Source organism: Budorcas taxicolor, chromosome 7, assembly GCF_023091745.1.
Source record: "Budorcas taxicolor isolate Tak-1 chromosome 7, Takin1.1, whole genome shotgun sequence".
In the NCBI taxonomy this organism is placed as follows: domain Eukaryota; kingdom Metazoa; phylum Chordata; class Mammalia; order Artiodactyla; family Bovidae; genus Budorcas; species Budorcas taxicolor.
Genome location: NC_068916.1, coordinates 81,080,307 through 81,103,303, shown reverse-complemented (window position 1 = coordinate 81,103,303; position 22,997 = coordinate 81,080,307).

The following is a 22,997-nucleotide window of genomic DNA, read 5'->3' as shown; positions in this document are numbered from 1 at the left end:
AGTCCCTTGGGCTGCAAGGAGATCCAACCAGTCCGTCCTAAAGGAGATTAGTCTGAAATATTCATTGGAAGGACTGATGTTGAAGCTGAAACTCCAATGCTTTGGCCACCTGATGCAAAGAACTGACTCATTTGAAAAGACCCTGATGCTGGGAAAGATTGAAGGCGGGAGGAGAAGGGGATGACAGAGGATGAGATGATTGGATGGCATCACCGACTCAATGGACTTGAGTTTGAGTAAACTCTGGGAATTGGTGATGGACAGGGAGGCCTGGCGTCCTGCAGTCTATGGGGTCACAAAGAGTTGGACACCACTGAGTGACTGAACTGAACTGAGTAGTAGCATCAGTTTACCTGTATTAACATTCATTAAAGCTGCATTACTACCTCAAAGAAATTCTACAAGGTTGAAATTCAGGAAATCCAATCTCAGGGGCACCACGTTACCCAAGAAACATGGCCCACCAACGAAAAGGTCATCTCAAAATAATTTAAATATTTGCCCCTCTCGAACACTGTGGTGTCAATACATAATCCACGAAGTATTTGTTTTAATCTCCTTTTGCTTTCCTGTTGGCTTCATCCCCTGGAGGAGGGCATGGCAACTCAATCCAGTGTTCTTGCCTGGAGAATTCCATGGACAGAGGAGCCTGGCAGGCTATAGTCTATGGGGTAGAAGAGAGTGAAATAACAGCTGAGCAACTAACACACTGGCTTCATCCTATAGTTTTTTGAGAATTTCCTTCTCTAAACCTCTAGATCATTTTTCCTAGCCATATCCCATGCACATTTTTTTTTCTTCCCCTCCCATCCCCTTTCTCCTAATTCTGCAATCCCTAAGCTCAAAGAAGTACCCTCACAATGGCAGAACCCTTTCTGAGTAGATGGGGGTTTGAGAGGATAGGAGGGGGTTAAGGGAAATGCTAAGAAGGCCTCCACATATCGACTTCCATCACATCCCCTTGAGCTAAGTTTCCTAAGTCAGGAAGAACCGGTGTGGCTGGAAAGACGCCAGTGAGTTCCTAGAGGCTAGGGAAAGATAAGACTGGATTTTAATTCTTACATGTAAAGATAGGAGATACATGAGAAGGTGCTCTAGCAGCAAGTCATTTTCAGGAACTTTTCTTCCTATTTTCTTTGACCCGCCAGACAAACTGTCAGACAAATTGGCTCCGTCCTGTGATCAACGGGGACCCACATTTGGACATTCTGGGGAGCCGCAGGTCAGGAGGGAGCTGTTGGGCAGTGCAAAATAGGGAAGCTGGACCAGTGGCCATCCATGCTGTGTTGATTGGTCTGATATTTGTTTTTAGTTTCAATTTCTTTTAATTATAGTCTCTCCATATCTGACCTGAACAGCACCATTCTTCTGGTTTGTTAGTTCGTTTTAATGATAGCAGCATATTATCATTAGAGTGCCTTCTCAGGTCACAGTGTATTAGAGAGCAGATTGTTAATTAAATGGTAATGTTTTCTGAGTTTGGAAGTAATTCCTAAAGTTAATAGTTATTAGTTACCTTGAAATTTACAAAAAAAAAATCATCTGTATATAAAATGAGTGCATAATTAGCAAGCTGCCCTCCAGGAAGCAGATCACATCACTTTCTGTCCAAAAGGAGCAGCTCTGCTGATGAGGCACTGACATAGTTAAGAGAAACCATGAATCACAAGGGGCCGGGAAAATGGTGCTGCCCGGCTCACACTCAGAAGCAGCATAATTTATGAAGCACTGAGGACAGTGGGAGGTAGGCTGTCAGAAATGCTAAGTTCTCTGTGGAATTATTACATTCCCGTTGAAAGATTGGATGTCATTGAAACGAGGTAATCTGGAGAAGCTTGGAGGTTCTGTGCAATTGGGAAAAGCGCAAAGACACTTGGAAAGGAAGCCAAATTTCTTCAGCCTTTTTCCCACTGGAAATCACACCCAAGGTCTTATGAAAACAGACTTTCTTTTCAAGCATCAGGAGGAAATAGTTCAGAAGGACACCCATGGTACATGCAAACTTCTGGATCCACCAGTCCCAGAGTGGTCAGAGCTATGCAGAGATTGCATTGATTCTGCCTTTAAGATCTATGTTTTCTTTATTCCTTGGCACCCTTTTCAATTATTTAAGATCAGGTACTGTCCATGGGTTCAAGGGAAAGGCAGAATGTAAAAACCAACAGTATGTGTCGATGACTTCAGAAAACTTATTATCAGTTTATTACTTTTATTATTCCTTATGACAAACAGTCATTTCTAACATTTATTACTGGCTGCTCGCTAAAGTGCTGAAGACAGTGCTGAGTCCTTTGTGCGGATCATTTTAGTTAATTCTGCTATTAGTAAAGCACCACCTTCAATTTAGAGATGGAGAAGGCTTAGAGAGGCCCAGCAACTTGCCCAAGATTACACAATTTATCACAATTTATTAGAGGTGGGGCCTTATATTCCAGTCATTTCCTTTAGCTATTATAAAGGTATCAAGTTTTAATCCAATAAAAAGATTAAAATGACTAAATCTACTTGACATTTTGGAAGGGAATATGATTCACCTTGAAGAAGAATGCTTTGAATTTTGGCATAGCAGACTGACTATTTCTTTTTGTCAAGTCATTTTTATACAACGCCTGTCTGGTCTATAATGACTCTATGGCATGTACTCCCTGAATATAGAAGAAATCAGTCTACTGTTAACCCCTCATTGGAATGTTTCCTCAACAAGTGAGAAATTCGTTCAACTTTGGAAAGTGGTATCTGCAAACTCTTCCAAAACCACCTCATACTACTTTCAGATCCTTTTTTCCCTACTTGTTCATACACTCAGCTTGTCCATTAGAGTTTGGATCATAGATTCCTTTTAATGTGCTGTATTATTTTCTGTCAAGCAGTCATTTATTTCCTTGCAGGTCCATTGCATTTACTATCCATCTCTATAAGGGTAGGTAGTCCTAGTTCTGAGGTATTTATAAGAAATTATATAATGGTTTCTATGGCAACAGATGATTAGCTTATTGCTTCAAGCCATTTAAAATGATAATCTGCCAAAACAAAGGTAAATAATTTTGTTTACTACCTGGCCATTGAAAGGTCTAGGGTAACTTGGTTGGCTGTTTGAAGTAACCTTTTACTCCTCACTTTTTGCATCAGGCAGCCACCTAGTCAGAAAATTGATTTCCAGAAACAGGAATGGGCATAGAGCAATTTTAGCTGAATCTTTGGGGTAAACAATGCCATTTCCTGGGTGCAAAGTGATTGGACTTCAAAATGAACCATCAAGCCCACAGGCAAGCTTAGTACAGCAAGCAGGCCTGGTTTCCAGGCTAGGAGTTAAGCTTTTCTCCTCTGATTCAAATATCAGAAATAAGACTTTCCCATTTATGTGTGATACTAGAATAAGTAGAGGTCCCTCACAAAGGAAGCCCTTTGATTCAGCACAGCTCAACAGATGGTGATGGGGACGTATTGTGGCATTCTGGAAAGACAGCAGGCTTCAGGCCCACCAGAGCTGGATTCAAATCCTAGCCTTAGTTGTACTGCCTGAGAGAATGGTTTATCTGCTTCAAGGCTCTTTCTTCGCCTGGAAATTAAAGATATTAATATCTCCATAGGCAGGGTGTTTTAAGGACTAGAAACAATACACATATGATCTGAGCCCCCATGTTCCTATCTTGGAGAAGAAATAGCAACTAGGAGCAGTTAGAAGCAAATGATATCCTTTACTTGGGTTTCTCAGAGCACAATGAAGCAGGTCCTATTTGTCATCTACAATGGCATTCCCTAAAATAAACTCCCCACTCTCCTGCCCAGAGTCTAGCCTTCATAGGGCTATCCTTTCTTTCTCTCCCTCTTCCTCCCACCTCATTAGTTCTGTTTCTCTGGCTCCTAGTCTGTTAATTCAGTATCACAAATGTCCTGGAATCAGGCAAAAGTCATTGATTCCTCTCAGAGTGCAGAGACTAGAAGCTGTGGGCAAAAGACAGCATTCTCTTTAGAGAGCAGCAGGGATGTAGCTAGGGTTGTGAACACACACGATGAAGAGGTTTGCTCTGTCTCACACGTGTAGTGCTCACTTCAGTGCCTGAAATCTAGTAGGTGCTCAATAAAAAGATTCTCCATTAAGGATTATCTACACTGTGCCAGATACTTATCTCATGAATTTGAGGTTGAGAGTCAGACAAGATCCCTGCTTCAAGAAGGGCAGAGGATCGAAGTCATTATTGAATTTTGGTGACGGTTTCAGCGGCTACTTCATCACTAAACCAATGAACATGCACTAGATTATTTCCATCAAGTATCCTAAGCTAGTAAAACATCTCCATGGTATAAAGGACTAATTAATATATTGGTTGTATTCCAGAGAACTAATTTCAAAATGACCAGGCAACACTTCTTTAAAAAACAAAACCAAACAACAAAATGAAACCCACCAAAAACAAGTTATTTAAAGTATAATTTTATCCTTAACAACAAATGCTGAATATCTGTGGGCTGTATGATAACTGGAGTACTATCAATGGACAAAAATTTTATCATGGCTTTTTGTCAATTATGCCATCAATTCTTGGATTAGAATAATAAACAGATTATTTTATTCATTCCTTGCTGAATTCTTTCATCTTCTATAACTGTCACCCTATTCTAGCCTTAAATTAGCCATGGAGTCTGAAGTCAGCTACTTATTAACTGCACTTTGCAGCATATTTCTTAACCTCTCAAAGTTTCACTTTTAACATCTGTTAAATGGGGCTAAATTTGAGGGTGTCTCCCTCTTGAGATCTGTTGTAAGGATTCAATGAAATAATGTATTTTTAGCATCTAAGGCAGTCAGGCGCACTGTATCCAATGCTTAACAAATAGTTGTTATTATTGTTGCCACTCTGGTCAGGGTTGTTTATTATTATTGTCATACCAGTGAATTATAGGATCTGGGCTATATGAGGTACAAACAGAAAATAGCTTCATTTTTAAATTTCATTGCCTTTAAACATGTTCTGTCTTATCTCCCTTTCCTGCCCCTGGGTGACACTTCGGACAGATTCTGTGTACTTTCCTGTTACTTTAGGATATTAGACAACAGTGTCATTTTCGAAATGTAAAAAGTCTCAGTTCAGTTCAGTTGCTCAGTCGTGTCCGACTCTTTGCGACCCCAAGAATCGCAGCATGCCAGGCCTCCCTGTCCATCACCAACTTCCGGAGTTCACTCAGACTCACGTCCGAGTCCGTGATGCCATCCAGCCATCTCATCCTCTGTCGTCCCCTTCTCCTCCTGCCCCCAATCCCTCCCAGCATCAGAGTCTTTTCCAATGAGTCAACTCTTCGCATGAGGTGGCCAAAGTACTGGAGTTTCAGCTTTAGCATCATTCCTTCCAAAGAAATCCCAGGGCTAATCTCCTTCAGAATGGACTAGCCCAATATAAAGCGAAACTGCTGTTTGCCATCTAGTTTAAAGCTTCTTCCCTCCTCCCAGCTCAGGCCTGCCAGGGGGCCCACAGATCCGTGGAGGGGGCAACACAGAGTCTGTTCCTTGGCTCTCTTTGCTTCTGTCACCCATCTGTGGCTCCTTCATACTGGTGGGGGTGGAAGGGCTGGAGGCAACCAGAAGGGATGGTAGCTGCTCCTCCTTGTACTTCTTCCTTGATTCTCTCATGACAGTTCTCTCAAATGGCTTCGGTCACAGTAACTGTCCAAAGCTGGCCCTTTACTTTAAGGAAAGTTTTCACGGGTGTTTCTGGGTTCTCATCCCTCCAGCCCTGTGCTGTCAAGAATGCCAAACTCTGCTGTCAGGAATGTCAGACACTGCTCTGGTCTCCCAAGAAAGTGATGCTTGGGCTCAGTATGCTGCCATGGACCCCAGCTACCTCCCATGCTATTTAGCTTATGCGAAATTTACCCCTCTTTCCCATCACATTTTAGAAGCCAGGCTCTCCCATGGCTATTCTCTCTGCCCCTGTCCACCTCTAGGTGAGAAGCAGGCATCAGCCTCTCTTTTCCCCAGACTCCAGCAAATATGCAATTTGAGAAGAAAGACAAATGGTAGGCCTTTCCACTTCTACCCCAGATTCTTCCCATAATGATTCACTAACTTCTCTTATGTAGGAGAGGAGCATAATTGAATGGACACTCAAAGAACCAGTTAGCAAGTCTAGGCTGGATGAGTTTAGCAACTGTCTTTACAACGTGTGGCTTCCCACTGACCATTGTCCTTGGCCAGGGTGCTTTGGCAGAAACTCTGAGACAACAGGAAAGGTCCCATCTAGTATCCTGTTACATTTTTATTATGCCTGTACTTTTACAACTGTCTCCTAATTGGTTTTCCTGCCGCCTAGTGCCCACTGTTTCATTTCATCCCATACCTAACTGCTAGATTAATCTTTCTCAAAAGACATTGGTCTTGTCATGTTTTTCTTTATAGTCCATCACTGTGGCTTCTGCAGGTTGGCTACCATCCCAACAGCCCTTTCAAAGAAAAAAGAAAAAGCCCAGGATCCCCAAATTGAATGTAATCCCAGGAGAGTAAGCCAGCTAGGCCAGTAGCAGAGTTTCTGGGAGTCCCCAAAGCTCCTGTGACACTGGTTTGCTTCTAACTGCTTATTATGTCAAATAAACCCCCTAGGCTACAAACATAAACTCCATTAATTCAATGAGGTATTTACACTGTGATCAGTGACCCCTGAGGCACTAGAAAGAATGTTTTTAATATACAATTCCAGCTTCATCATTTTATCAAAATCCTCTAAATTTTGAGGAGTGACCCACTGGCTGAACATTACCGAATCATGTAGAGTTGATTTCTCCAAGAGCCACATGCTCTGTCTACACCAAAAAAGTGCCAAGTATTTTGGAATTTTGGAGCCCAGAGAAAATCTTATTCAATGTTTCTGTTTTACACGTGACAAAGTGGTGACTCAGAGAGACAGTGGCTTTGCCCAAAATCACCAGGCCATTTAAGCACAACCAGAATCGGTTAGCCAGGTCTCCTGAGCCCCAGAGTCAGGTCAGTTTCACCATCCCATGGAACAGCATGCCAGTTGGTTTCAGCTCTTTGTAAACCACTGTCCAATTAGTCCCTGCATTGTAGAAGGTCACCCACCTGTAATGGAAAGGGAATGTTCTTTCTAAAACTGGCATTAATGCCTTCTCTGATAGTGTGTAGGGAGAAGAAAATGATTACTATTAAAAAGAAATAAAATGAACATTGGACTCAGAATTTGTCTCTGAAGACGCTGATGGATCTTTTTGGTAATGAAAAGGAAGGCCCAGGACACATCCTGGATGGAGAAGACTGAGACAAAACAAGCTGATGTGCTTTAAATAATAAAGTAAGGGGAATTTTCCATTTCTAGTGAGAATTGGGAGGACGAGGTTTTGAGAGGCTAAGCACTTGGAAAAGAGAGAATAAGGGGAAAGAAAGATACTTGGAGATGGGGAGAATGAGCAGACAAGAGGGGGAGGTGGCTAAAAAGACACTCCTGGTAGCCAAAACTTTAGAAGCAAAGAAGTTTTGTATTTGATTTTAAGTTCTTTTCTATACTATACTGTACTATGATCACCCTTCATGGTCCACAAATCTTCAGTAAAATTTCATTATACACAACAATGAGGGTCAGGGGTGCCTGGAACGAAGGGAAGTGGGGCGAGGAACAAAATCATGGAAGAGCCTGACTGCTAGGATGCTGTGGTGAGCAGAATAATAGCCCCCAAAAGTGTTCTAATCCCACCTGTGAGTGTGTTAATCAACATGGGCAAAGAGAATTAAGGTTACTAATCAATAGATAAGGACAGCCTCTAATGCTTGGGTCTACCCCTTTTTCTCTCAGCTTTATCCCTACTTCCTACTTTTGGTTTGTTTGGCTACAGGAGTGTCTACAGTAACAGAATTTGAGGAACGACAGAGAGGCAGGCAGGAAAAATCCCCAAGTTAGCTGCTCTCTTATTATATGTACCATTCTCGTGCCCCCAGGCCCATCGTCCTGGTCTCGGCTCAGTGTTCCCAGGGATCATTCCCATCCTTGACTGTTCTGTTCCTTATCCTTCAATGTCGGACTCTGCTCTGTGTCCCAACATCCATCACTGATTTTAAGCCCAGACTGATTTCACAGGAATCATCACCAGTATCTGTCTTAATTTCAGGGTAACACCCAATCTTAGAGCAGTAGAGATGCTCTTAACATTGCACATAGCAACTCAACATCTTTTCCTACAGCAGTAATTTTCAGAATGTGTTTTGGGGAGCTCTAGTTTTGGGTGTTAATATCTGTTACTCAATAAAAGGGTTTCAAAGTCAAAGAAGGTTGATGAATTCTCAATGGAACAATTTTAAGCAGTTTTCTTTCCTGCAGAACTTCTTAAAGCCTTTAATATGCAAATGTACATTATGAACTCTCTGAGTGGGATATGATATAATATGCAGGGTTTCCCAAACTTATATGACCTCGGAATTTATTCTTGAAACTTTCTTGAGAGAATATTCTTCTGTGAAAAGTATTTTATCTAAAAGTAATATATGTAGCTTTTTGGCTCAGGCATAGGTTCTTGTGAGTTGACGCAGAGATAAAGGCATTGTTTTTCTGCTAGGACAGTACATTCTAGGTTCTACAATTACATTTTTGGAACCCAGTAGTTAATGAAGTGGAAAACTGTATGTAAGACCCTTCCAGCTAAGAACTAGGTGATTACCCAGGAAACAGAGCTGATGACCACATAGAAAGCACCTTGGATCATAAGTCAGAAAAGCTGGTATCTAGTCTCAATTTTAGGCTGTAGTCCATGGGGTCGCTAAGAGTCAAATAGGACTGAGCGACTTCACTTTCACTTTTCAGTTTCATGCATTGGAGAAGGAAATGGCAACCCACTCCAGTGTTCTTGCCTGGAGAATCCCAGGGATGGGGGAGCCTGGTGGGCTGCCATCTATGGGGTCACACAGAGTCGGACACGACTGAAGTGACTTAGCAGCAGCAGCAGTCTCAATTTTACCACTGTTAGCGGGAGATTCCTGGGCAACCCTCAACATTTCATCCTCAGTTTCTGCAAAATGGAGTGCTTAATTGGTTATATGTCTTCCCTGGTGCCTCAGATGATAAAGAATCCACCTGTAATGCAGAAGACCAGGATTTGATCTCTGGACTGGGAAGATCCCCTGGAAGAGGGCATGGCAACCCACTCTGGTATCCTTGCCTGGAGAATCCCATGGACAGAGGAGCCTGGAAGGCTACAGACAGAGCATGACAGAGCAACTAACACTTCATGGTAATATTAAAATAAAAATAACACCTGCTTAAAATATTTCACAAGAATTTCAGGAGTTTCTAATGAGATGATGACATGAAATCACTTTAGAAACAATAAGGCTTTTCTTCATAATTGTATGTAAAAATACCATATTATTTCTTAATTAACTTGGTTTTATAATAGGAACAAGGATTCAAACCCATAGATAACCTTCAAACTTTATTTACTTATTTTTTTGCAAAACATTTAAACCCAATTTATTTTACCAAATACTGGTAATAAGGAATAACTCACAAATTACAATTTTAGTTTTCTCTTTACAGATCTTCTCTCTGGTGGAAGAACAGTGTAGTGGCCAAGACAAAGATGCAATCAAGAGAGCAGAGTGGAAGCTGGACATTTAATAAACTGGATAAGATAGGTCATTGTCACATCTGAACTTCCACTGGGGTCTGTTTGATTTGGAAACAGTGCCGTTGGGGGCAAATTCCCTCCTCAGATTTTCAGGCAAGTTTGGCTCCAGTTGTTAGCTGACAGTTAATATTCCCATTGTTGAAAGCTGAGATAATAACTCTGACTGAAAGGGAAAGGTAAAGTCACTCAGTCATGTCTGATGCTTTGCAACCCCATGGAATTCTCCAGGCCAGAATATTGAAGAGGGTAGCCTCTCTCCTCTCCAGGGGATGTTCCCAACCCAGGGATCGAACTCAGGTCTCCCACATTTGGAGGCGGATTCTTTACCAGCTGAGCCACAAGGGAAGCTCAAGAATATGGAGTGGGTAGCCTATCCTTCAGAGAAGGCAATGGCACCCCACTCCAGTACTCTTGCCTGGAAAATCGCACGGACAGCAGAGCCTGGTAGGCTGTAGTCCATGGGGTCACGAAGAGTCGGACATGACTGAGCGACTTCCCTTTCACTTTTCACTTTCATGCATTGGAGAAGGAAATGGCAACCCACTCCAGTGTTCTTGCCTGGAGAATCCCAGGGACAGGGGAGCCTGGTGGGCTTCCGTCTATGGGCTCGCACAGAGTCGGACACAACTGAAGCGACTTAGCAGCAGCAGCCTATCCTTCTCCAGGGGATCTTCCCGACCTAGGAATGGAACTGAGGTCTCCTGCATTGCAGGCGGATTCTTCACCAACTGAGCTATGAGGGAAGCCCATAACTCTGGTTCACAAAGCCTAAAATGTCATCTGTGACACCAGACACCAGATCAGCAGAAAATATCAGTCACCATACTTCTCCATTGTCCGTCTCATGTGATGGATATATGGGAGCATGCCAGTGCACCATGGGCAACAGCAATGTGAATCTCTTTCTGAGCCCTTTCAGCTCCAGGATAGTAGTAATCTATTAAGCTATGACACAGCATTCTGAATATTTACCCTTGTACAATATTCAACTTCTTTGGTTTAGGAACTGACTTAGAAGAGGGGGACAGTAGGTAACCTGCTAAAAAGTATCACTTATCTGGTAGATTCTGATATGTTGAGCTTGGGTAAGCAGTTGAATTTAATTCCTTGGTTTATTTGTTTGAAAATGGAACATTTACCAGAAGTGGTCATACTGACAAGAGTATTTTTAAAGAAATCTCCATTGTTTATTATTTTAATGGTAGAAGTCATGGATGATTCCAGGACGGTGAATTATACAGATAAGTATGGGTAAGGAAGGGCACTGCCTTATAGTCATATATGTATTTGAATTTAGTGGCTACTTAAAGAAGGGGGATTTCTCTGTGGTTATCACATATTAGCATCTAATTTAGAGACATTTTCTTTAGACAATTTGGTTGCTTTCTCTCGCCAGAAACTGTACTTTGAATATTCCTTTCTTTTGTTACTTTTATCATATTATGTGAAGACAGTAACATCTTATCAATAAGTATGGTTTACACAAGACTTTTTCCAAATTGTTTCATTTATATATTATCATCTTTATTTGTTACCTGTCTTATTTAAACATGTCACACAAATTCAATAATCTGAATATATGGTGAACCACTTGTTTGTCATTTCACAGGCACAATTACTCTTGATTTTACCCAAAGTAATTCAGTGTTAAAAACAGTACCTGGTATCCCTTATTTCTCTGCTGTAGGTTCTACTTTGACTCTTAGCACATGGCACCCATTTTAGGCATTAGACTGACTTTTTCAACAGTGGTTTAATTAGCACATGTTGTTTGTTGCGGTTGAGAAAGGGGGTGTTAATAAAACAGAAACAAGATACAGAAGAGTTGAGGGAAACAGGTGATTTCATCTTTCAAAGATAACATTCTGTAGAAGGAAGCTTCTGGGTACTCATTAAGAACACAAGCTTCCATACATGCGTGGAAGAATGGGGAGCAAGAGGAATTTCAATGACTTTTTCATGAAATCTGACCCAGAGTTGAACAAAGAGAATTCTAAAACTTTTGCATATGCCATTTTTAGGAGGGGGTGGGGCAGACATCCATCTTTTCCCCCTTTCTCTGGTATTGCTTGAACAAAAAGAATTATTGAAACTGGACTTGTTCAGGTTTTTATAAATCAAGATGTCAGCAAACACAAGCACTAGTCTAGTTACAACAAGAAACTGTAGTTTACAGAATGAAATGAATCCTGTTTTTTTTAAGCTCTACAAAGAACACATTGTTTATTCTTGTGTAAAAAAACATCATGTAAAGAAGCTTTCTGTCAGGTACTCTTATTTGTATTTAGTTGTTTCATAACTCAATTATACTGTTCCCCTCTGTCTAATAATTAGCATATGCATAATAACAAGCCTTGAAAACCTGTTCTTTTCCCCACTGTGTGTCAGTTAAATTTCCAAATTGTTCCAGAGAATGGGCTATGCCTGAGTAGGTGAACCTCCCTGCTGGTCTGGCAGCTTGCCCCTGTGCAGGAGTTGAGGGTCAGCTCTTGGAGAAAGGCCCAGCCAGAGGCCTGAGCAGGGACTTCCTGACATCTGGAACAGTCTGGCGCACCAGGAATGATGTCAACAAGAAGCACTCAAGTGTCTCCTCTCCAGCTCCCCCTGGGAAGACTGGTATGTCACCCAGTTCCTTGACTGGGGAAACTTCCCAGGCACTCCCAGGCATTTGAGCTCTGTATTTTTGTTGCCTTTCATGCTGAGGTTTTTGTGGCCACTTACCACCTTTGAACACCCTTTCTATATTTGAGGAATTCCCCACAGTCTGAGTCTTACCTCCCCATTTTATGAGCCCCAGTTGCACTTTCCCAGCTTCTCTTGTAGCAAGAGGCCAAATCTGAGACTCAGGCTCAATCAGTCCCACTTGCTGGAGGAGAGGTGCTTGGGGAAGAGAACAGTGAGAGAGGGGGTAGGTGCCTCACAGAATCCATTTTCTGGAAAAAGTGGCAGTGGAGGCTTTGGCTTTGGAGGAGGACACGTGGAAGTTCCAGCACATGGTGTCCAGTGCTAATAGTTCACTGAGATGAAGGGCTTAGGGCAGCATGGGTCTTCCTGTGGCAGTTGTGGTGGATGCAGTGCCTAAAACCACGATCCTCTTTGCAATAATGATACTAAAAAAAAAAAAACTAATGTAATTGTTCATTAGATATATACACTCTGAAAATCAAAGCATCAAAGTGTTTAACTTGATTTGTTGAAACTTTTAAAAGTTATTAAGATGATTACTTTATAAAAATTTTTATTGAAATATACTTGACTTACAGTGTAGTTTTAATTTCTGAATAGCAAAGTGGTTTGGTTATACATATATATGTGTTCATTTTTGTATTCTTTTCCATTATGGTTTAATCACAGGGTATTGAATATGGTTTCCTGTGCCCTACAGTAGGACCTTGTAGTTGTCCATTCTCTATGTAATAGTTTACATCTGCCGATCCCCAATCCCAGTCCTTTCCTCCCCCACCCCCCTCCTCCTTGGTGACCACAGTCTCTTCTCCATGTCTGTGAGTCTGTTTCTGTTTCATAAATGTGTTCATTTGTGTCACATTTCAGATTCCACATATAAGTGACATTGTATAGTATTTTAGTATGATCATATCTAGGTCTGTCTATGTTGTGGCAAATGGTATGATTTCACACTTTTTATGGCTGAGTAATAGTCCATTGTATATATATGCTTCATCTTCTTTATCCATTCATAAGATATACTTTAAAGTGCATTATTTTATGTAGGTAATAATATAGCTTCTGATAAATAAATTCAAAGACCAAAGCGTTTGTGGGAAACTGTTGTGACGTGATTACTCTTCAGATATTTTAGGGGTACATGTAAGTTTATATTTACTTTGGAAATTATCCTTTACCCATTTTTGAGCTAACTTCTCCCTCTTTCTCCAGTCTCTTCCCACATCTATATTATTGCACTAATCTGATTTTGAGGGGTAAAAAGAAGTTCTTTGGTACATGCAAGGCATCTAGGTAGGAATGTAGAGCTCCATTAGTTGGATTGGGGAAAAGGGTTACACTAAGACTATACTAAACCTATGTGAAAAAAGGAGCAAACACCCAATCCAAATCAGTGAAAAATAATCTTTTTAAGTAAATGCTATTTTATTATTTTACAAATAATTTGCATAGTATGCGAAAAAATGGTATTAAGTGAATTTGTTTAAAAATTACAAGTCATTATTGGTGCATGATAGTGGACCACCTGTGATCTTATGGTGGTAGATCATGACCACCTGTGACGTTATGGAAATAATAGCTGGTCCCAAAATTTGAAGGTATGCCTGGAGAATATTATAGGCCCTTTCTTTTCAGAGGAAAAAAAATCATCAGATGTTTTCTTAGCCATAATGACATACTGTATTACTGTAACATTGCAAATTTATGGAATCTTAATCAATGAGTTTTAGCCATAGTGATAAATTCTGAGGGATGAGGATTTATGAACTCGGTATATAGTACTAAGTTACAGAAATGACAGTTAAAGATCTTCACTATTTTCTGTGCCTTGCTCTGCCATGATATTGAAAAAGACTGATATTTTGAGCTTGGATGAGCCATTCTTTCTCTAATCATTCTATTGAGTTTTCAATTTCTCTGATTCCATAGTGTACCTCATTGCATGATTTCCACATGATAGTATATCTGTTATGAGTACTATCCAATTATCAGTGATTCAAGCAAAGAGAATTTAAATGTTTTGGAAGAGGCCCCTCAGATGAGACTGTAGCTGACTGGATGGAGAAAGGAAAACACAGTTTTCTCCTATGTTCCAAAATCCTCTACGTTACTTTCTTCTATTCCTTTGAGTTCTATGGAGCTTAATTGTTTATGTGCTGTCTTATTTCTGTGATTTTCACCATACATGTGGAAAGAAAAGAACAATCAATACCTTTAAACTTCCTGCTTTTCTTCTAATTCCCATTGCTATTTTATTATTCATAACTGATTTTAAACTCAATTTTAAATTATTTTCTGAACACCATTTTGGTATTTCTATAATTCTGAATATAGCACTTCTAAGGGTAAGAGATCTAAGCATGCAACTGGAGTGGTGTGGATTTGGTTCTGCTGAAGCCAGGAAGGCAGTCTGGACACTCTGATGGATAATATTTGCTCCAGAGAACTCCACCAGACTGGTTGAAGCATGATCAGGCCTACACTGGGCTTGACTTCTTCATAGGAGAGTGGCTTTGCTTGCCTAGACTATGATAGCAGCAAAATAAATATTTTGATTATTCATTTGGGAGAAGAGGATTATTTGATGACTCTCTTGAAGTATATGTAGGCTTATTATAAGGAGGAGGTAATTTTTTCCCCCACTGTTATTGCTGATTCAATGAGGGAAAGTACATTGTATCAATAGTTAAAAATAAGAAAGACTTTCCTCAGTGGAATTAAGGTATACTGTGGGGATTCCCGCTTTGCAGAGGTGACTCGATGACATCAAAATCCCTGTTTTCACCTTTGAATCTATGAAATTTGAAATGATGTCATTGCAGTGACCAACTGCCACCCATGAAGAGGCTGTTGAATTGGGCATTACATTCTGCAGTCACTGCCATCAGGTAGAGTCAGAGGGTACCTGCTGTGAGTGTAGGACTGTCTTAGGCTTTGCTGAAGAACCACAGCATTATTCTTGTGCATGTATCTCACTGGGGAGACGACAGGAAAAGTTAAGTTCTGGTAAAAGGTAGCTTTTTCTTATACATGATACAGATTACAAGCACAGAGAATGGCTTTCAAAGGAATTAGGAACCAGAGTAAGTAAGGCCATTCAAGACACAGTGAACAGCATGTAAAGCGATGGGGTGCTGACAGAGGTGCCAGGTCGTTTTGTGTTGGTTTCAGACAATGTAGGGCATAGACAAGCTCTACTAAGGAATAAAACATTCATAAACATTTCACTAAGCACCAAGCCCTATGTGGGCCCCTGTGCATTTGCTCATTGAGTCCTCATAATAACTCTAACATATGGTTAGAAGCATCATCTCGATTTGCTGTTGATAAAATGAAAGCGTAGAGTGGTTAAGTGAGTTGCCTAAGATGACACAGTGAGCAATTGATGGAGCAGGGAATTCAAACTCAGGTTGTCAGAATTCAGCTACTGGGACTAAAATTTAATTCCAGAAACATTAGTTATCACTTCCTAAAGGCAAAGCACAAACTGAGGTAGGAATTGTAGAGTTTGAGAGTAGCAAAATGTCTTCAAAAGTATATTCTCCCTAATCAAGCTCAACATGTAGGTCTTCTGTAAATGTCTGTGAATTCAAAGTCTATTTTCAAGGTGTCTATACTCTGGTAGGGAAGACAGACATATATACATAACTACAATGCACAGACGGCCACAGGTACTGATGGATCAGATTGGATAAATCTGAGGGGGAGAGAAAGTTATCCTATAAAAGGAATTGAGTTTTTGAGCAGGAGAGTGATGTGATGAAAACTTATTACTGAAAACTTAATCTGCTGACTTGTGCTCCTTGTTTCCTTATTGTCAGCAACATTAAACCACTTGGAACTCTAAGCAAGTTAGATACATGGTATAGAAAAGAGGAGGAAATATTTCTCTCTCCCATGTCCTGCTCACCAAAATTCTGCTAAATTGGCGTAGATGCTGGAATAATAAATTGGAGTAAAAGCTGAAGCATAAAATCTGAAGACATGCTGATGCTTTTTGTTCAATCACTATTGTTCCTAAGAATATAAGGAGCCCCTCCACCGCCCCGCCCCCCCCCCCCACCCCCCCCGCCTCCAGGCTATAAGGAACTAAAGAGCCTCTTGATGAAAGTGAAAGAGAGTGAAAAAGCTGGCTTAAAACTCAACATTCAAAAAACAAAGATCATGGCATCTGGTCCCATCACTTCATGGCAAATAGATGGGGAAACAATGGAAACAGTGGCAGACTTTCTTTCTTGGGCTCCAAAATCACTGCAGATGGTGACTGTAGCCATGAAATTAAAAGATGCTTGCTCCCTGGAAGAAAAACTATAACCAACCTGTCATATTAAAAACCAGAGACTTTTTTTTTTTTTTTTGCTGACAAAGGTCTGTCTAGTCAAAGCTATGGTTTTTCCAGTAGTCTTGTATGAATGTGAGAGTTGGACTATAAAGAAGGCTGAGCACTGAAGAACTGATGCTTTTGAACTGTGGTGTTGGAGAAGACTCTTGACAGTCCCTTAGACTGCAAGGAGATCCAACCAGTCCATCCTAAAGGAAATCAGTCTGAACATTCATTGGAAGGACTGATGCTGAAGCCGAAGCTCTGATACTTAGGCCACCTGATGCGAAGAACTGACTCATTGGAAAAGACCCTGTTGCTGGGAAAGATTGAGGGCAGGAGGAGAAGGCAACAACAGAAGGTGAGATGGTTGGATGGCATCACCAGATCAATGGACATGAGTTTGATTAAGCTCTGGAAGTTGGTGATGGACAGGGAAGCCTGGCATGCTGCAGTCCATGGGGTCACACAGTCGAACACGACTGAGTGACTGAACTGAACTGAGGATATATGTTCATTCATGTTTGGTCATTTTAGTTATCCATTCATGCAGTGGGTCTGTCATTCGATGACTACAGTTGACCCTTGAACAACATGGATATGAACTGTGTGGGTCTCCTCATACAGGACTACATAATTCCAGGCTGGTTGAATTCATGGATGTGGATCCACAGATATGGAGGAGCCAAGCGTATGGAGGAGCCAAGTATATGGAGGTTATATGCAAATTTTTGACTGCCTGGAGGGCCAGTACCCCTAACCCACCTATTGTTCAGGTTCAACTGTATTTGTTCATTGAGTGCCACTGGGTACCTGGTACTGTTGTAAGTCTTGGAACATAGCAGAGTCTAGTATAAGTAAGTAAGACAGCTGTCCTCATGGAGTATGCAAGCCAACAGGGTTATTTATACCATAAACCTTTAGATAGTGACATGTGACACTGAAGAAACCAAAACAGAGCAACAGGATGAAGAGTGACAGGATGGAGGAGTAAGCACTTTAAAAAGGACTCTCAGTAAACCTCTCTGACATTCCTGCAGACGTGAGTAATGAAGAGCCAGCCATACAAAGATCAGAGGGAAGAGCATTCCAGGCAGAGGAAACAGCCAGGACAGAGGCCCTGAGGTTGGAAGTTAGAGGAAGAGGCGGCAAGATCCTGGGCTATTGCTATTAGCCACATTCAGAACTTTGAAAAGCATATCTGAAATACTTCTTCATGTACTATGTCAATGAAATATTTTAACAATCAGCAATTCAGCGATTCTCATTATTAACATTGTTCTTAATAACCATTTAAAATACTCCATCTGAACAAATGGATATTTAAAAAAATTGAGTACAAACTGACAAATAGCGAAAAAAGAAATAAAAATCATAGATAATGGGGGAATCCAAAATATGGATGAAAGATGTCAGAAGATCACCTTGAGCTTGAGAAGGAGGAGGGGTGGTAGTGAGGATTGGAAATTAAAGGCTGAAAATCATGTACTATTTATTAATTTAATAAATCTGTCTTGATGTCAATGTAATCGAATGCTGCCACAAAATAATGGTCTCCTGCTGCTACATAAATGTTGAGACCAAGCTCTGATGTTTATTTTCAAGACAGGAGACATTGATCCTTCACTAATAGAATATTACAAGTTTATTTCTATTATGCTAAGTAACCAAAGTTGATTTCATTGTTGGATTTGATGGATGTTGGTGCTGTCATAGTTCAGAATGGTCTGGGGCTAGGAGGCCAAGAGGATGAGTATTTTTTCTTACCTAATTAGGCATCCTTGGATTTCATTTTAATATAAGATCAATAAAAGAAAACTTTACGGATAGCCTCTAAGATCTTTCTTCTGATGCCCCAGAGATTGAGACTATTTGGCACAAGATTATTCTGTCCTGAAATGAAAAGTCTCTAGAGCCAGACAGTGAGTGAGTTGGATGGGGGCCCCACCCAACTGGAAAGGCAACAGGAAAAGTGATGAGGGGAAAAGACAGCGACAACAATAGGAGGAGGAAGTGAAGCCAAAAAACAAGGGAAGAAGGAAAAGTAACAGTGAACTCCAACAATTCACCAGGAAAGGAAAACCACACAGGGGGGAAAAAAAAACCAGACCCAAAGGGAACTGCAATCGGCTGATTTAGATGCGGGGGACACGTTTTTTACCATTTCCAGAGGTAGGGCACTTATTTACAGTGATCAATGAATGGGTGTCAGTGGAATCCAGTGATTCAGGTTTCCCTTTTCCTAAGCAGAATGTGAGTTAAAATGAAGACCTTGGTTTTGGATTTCATCTTCCATAGATCACACAGCCACCTAGTTCTGGGAAATGTGGTTGATATTTCTCAGAGGAATGAGCAAAGTGAAGATTGGAAATTAGACATGAACTGACCAATTTAGTCAGAGTAAGGAGAATACTCATCTCTTTTAAACATAAAAACATAGATTCATGCCACATCATTTTTCCTTTTAATAACCTACAGTGAGCCAAGGGATTTACTTTGCAACAGTCAAAATGGGAGGAAATGATGTATTTGATAAAAGACAAGGCTGTAATAAAGCAGGGTGTGGCTTGGTGTTTTTGATTTTACCTAATCAGGGGGTTAGCTGTAAGAACAGAATTCAGTGCTGCTTACCATGGTGAAGCAAGGTCCTGTAAGCCCTGCTCGAGTGGCCCCGCCTATATTTAATCCAACCTGAATTCATAGAGAAGCTTGCCCTTCTAGAATCACGGTGCATGAAAGAGTAAATGCTTTGAGGTAGAGCATTGCATGAGATATTCTATGTAAAGCACTTAGATAGTACCTGGCAAGAGCTTGATAAATATTAGTGTTGTTAATACATAAGAAGCCTGTAGTGTGGTCTGTGAGAACTGAAATTCTTGCATGGTGAACCATATAACATTGCCAAATCAACCATATTTGACTTGCAAATATAGCAGTTTCACGTATTTCAATCTAATGTGTTCCCATGAAACTTGCCAATCTCTCTCACATTTTGTGCTTTTGTCAGGGGTTAAGGGGTAAAGAGAGGGAAGAGGGAAGAGAGGAAGAATGGGGAAAAGAAGGAATGGGAAGGTGGGAGTTTACATGGGAGAGCTTTTTGAAGAACCTGCACTGACAGGAAGCTGAAGTGATGAAATATAGCCCTGTTCCCCGCAACCCCTCTCACAGCCCTTTAGTGAACTCGCCAGGTTTTTAGAAAATTCCTGAGACATGGATGTGTCCCCTCATTCCACAAATGATAAATGCTCCTTTAAAATAAAACACCGAAACCATAGAGTAGAACTGACAGCTCCTAAAAGGACACAGTGCCAAAGCAAAGACAAGCGAAGCAGCACAAGAACGCTGCAGTACGTGGGTAGCTCTTCCAGAGGAGCAGCAGAAAGTGCCCAGAGCCGGGTTCTTCCATGACCACCCTTCTCCATAGACTACCCACATCCATCACCAGAGTGACCTCTTTGACTGCCTTCCTCCTAGAAATGGGACCAGGCTGAAAAGCCAGGCAAACGGACACGGTGCTTGTGAAGCCTCTAATTTCCGGGCACCTTGGCACCAAATATTGTATTAAAGAAAAACATTCCAGTGGTCAGTATCCTTGGTCAAAACTCTCCTTAACAAAGCAACATAGCCCTAAGAAGTGTCCACAGGCCTGTGGACCCTGATAAAGTTTCTCCGCAAAGAACTAAAATCCCGTGAGTGTTACAGGGTAGGAGGCACACTCAGAGGAGCAGTAACAGACCGTAAGACAAAGATGTTGAAACTGGAGCCGATTATACAGAGTGAAGTAAGCCAGAAAGAAAAACACCAATACAGTATACTAACACATATATATGGAATTTAGAAAGATGGCAATGACATCAAAAGACAGCAAAAAAGACACAGATGTGTATAGCGGACTTTTGGACTCAGAGGGAGAGGGAGAGGGTGGGATGATTTGGGAGAATGGCATTGAAACATGTATACTATCATGTAAGAATCAAATCACCAGTCTATGTCCGATGCAGGATACAGCATGCTTGGGGCTGGTGCACGGGGATGACCCAGAGGGATGTTGTGGGGAGGGAGGTGGGAGGGGGGTTCATGTTTGGGATCGCATGTACACCCGTGGTGGATTCATGTCAATGTATGGCAAAACCAATACAGTATTATAAAGTAAAATAAAGTAAAAATTAAAAAAAATGTCTTCTTCCTTAAATTTCTTAACACTATCCCTCCAGTCCAGACAGCGTGGGTCTGAGAAGTTGGGTGAGGCTAATGGGGGTTGCCTCGTAGTAGTCAATAGCGCAGCACCATGTGGCAGGGACCTGTCTCTCTTCTGCATCAAATATTTAGGTCCGGAGAAAAAGGCCTGAGGAGTTTTGAAAGATGCTAATGGGATTATAACATTATTTATCTGTTGAGGAATTTGGTTTGTACAGGTATAATGCAATGATGATGCTAGCAGATAGCAGTTAACTACCACAGAGTACATGTAAATCTTCAGAACTCACTGCAATTTATAGGATGGAGTCCAACTGCTTTCAAACACTTTTTGAATACCCCCAAAATAAAATATTAAAGTGTCCTCTATATCTCTGGGAGTATACATGACCCTGAAAAGATTGTTTATTCCTTATGACTGACTGTTGGCAATGACAATACTCAGCATTTATCTTAAGCAGATTTTTAACACTTACACCGTTTCAAGGTAAATAAAATACCGTAGTAATATATTTGTCATCTTCCTTTTTTTTGCCACACTTGGTCGAGGAGATCCAGTTATGTTGGAAAATTATGAAAAGCAAATGTAGTGCTATTTTTTTCTCCTATGTTTCCACTCCCAACAGAAGGAAATGACACTGCCTGAAATGTTGTACAGCTTCCCTCTTGAGACTGGGGCTTTTGTCAACTCCAACAGTGCAAAGACATCACATTGGCACAACCTTAGTAGGTGAAAAATCATTGTGAAGATTTAGGAATGCACTAAAAAAATATAGTAATACTTTTGAATAAGGAACACTCTTTGGCACACTTCCTATTACATAACTTTCAACATTTAATGACAAAAATCCAGCCAGTGAACACTGCAACACTTGGAATTTATTTTGCAAAATGTGCTAAAGTGTAAGAAATTCCCATACATGGTAGCCCTGTTTTTTTTTTTTTTTAATTTTTATTCGTCTTTAGCTTATGCACAGTTCTTTGAATCAGAATTATTCCAAGTTCCTACACTGCAAATTCTTGACAGTGTTAGAAAAACTAGGCACTCTAGAGAAGGAACTATTTAAAAGTGGTAGCTTTTCACATTGTCTCTCCTAAGTCATTGGTAAGTGTTTATATCTAAATTGGGATTTAAAAAATCTAGGGCAATAGGTTAAGAAAATAGTCTTGCCTCAGATTAACTAATGTTAAACCAACAGCAGTGTGTCAAATGATGTTAATATGAGTCCCCATTTTACTTATTATTCTGGTATGAGAGACCATGTTGCATAGTATATTATAGTTGTAATGACTCCATTCATTCCATTACTTTGGTACATGGCATGTGAACAGTTTGTGAATATGAGCATGCTGGTCTCTTCTGCTTCCGAGTGAAGTTTCAAACAGTAGTCTGAGTGACAAACATCTCAGAGCTTGCTCACATTCCTCCGTGGAATAGTCACTTCTGAGAGAAAGAGGTGCGGCTTCGTGGTCTGGGAACAGGACTGTCAGCCAGGAACACAGAGTTCTCATCTTGGAACTAGTATTGTTTTCTCTATGGAGCAGATAATGCTAATGAATTTTTCTTTGGACTCAGTTTACCAGGTTTAGAAAGCTGGTCGGGAAAATCTAATTAACTGGCATATATCCTGATAAGTGACTTCATATGAAAAGTGATATAAATGTAAGTAGGGAGATATTATTTTCATAAACGAATGAGTTCTATAAAACAAACAATAGAACAGTTTTGTCCTTCAGAAAAATTATCCCCTCAACAAGAAAATCCATCTTTATGTATAAATAGTTTAAATTTTCTAAATAAATATTTTCTACACTAAATGTTTTTCTTGTTTTAACATGCCAAGTATTTCATGTGATGGAAATAATTAAATTCATGATTAGCTTCCATTTAAACATAAAGTGATAGTCTCTTTGTTCTGTGTATTAATAGCAAAGGGAAATCTTTTCTAAAGTTCCATGCACTGTAAGAATACAGACATTATTAACCTCAATGTTTTAGAGAAAAATTAGAATCTAAGAAATGTATAGTCAATCTAGAGCTTCAATAGGGTGGTATAATAAACTCCCTGTTTTAAAATGATAAAGACTTCCAAGAATAAGATGCAGGTTCCAGAAAGAGAAAATTGTGCATATGTGCCCAAACTAAACGGGAGGGAAAAAAGACCTAATG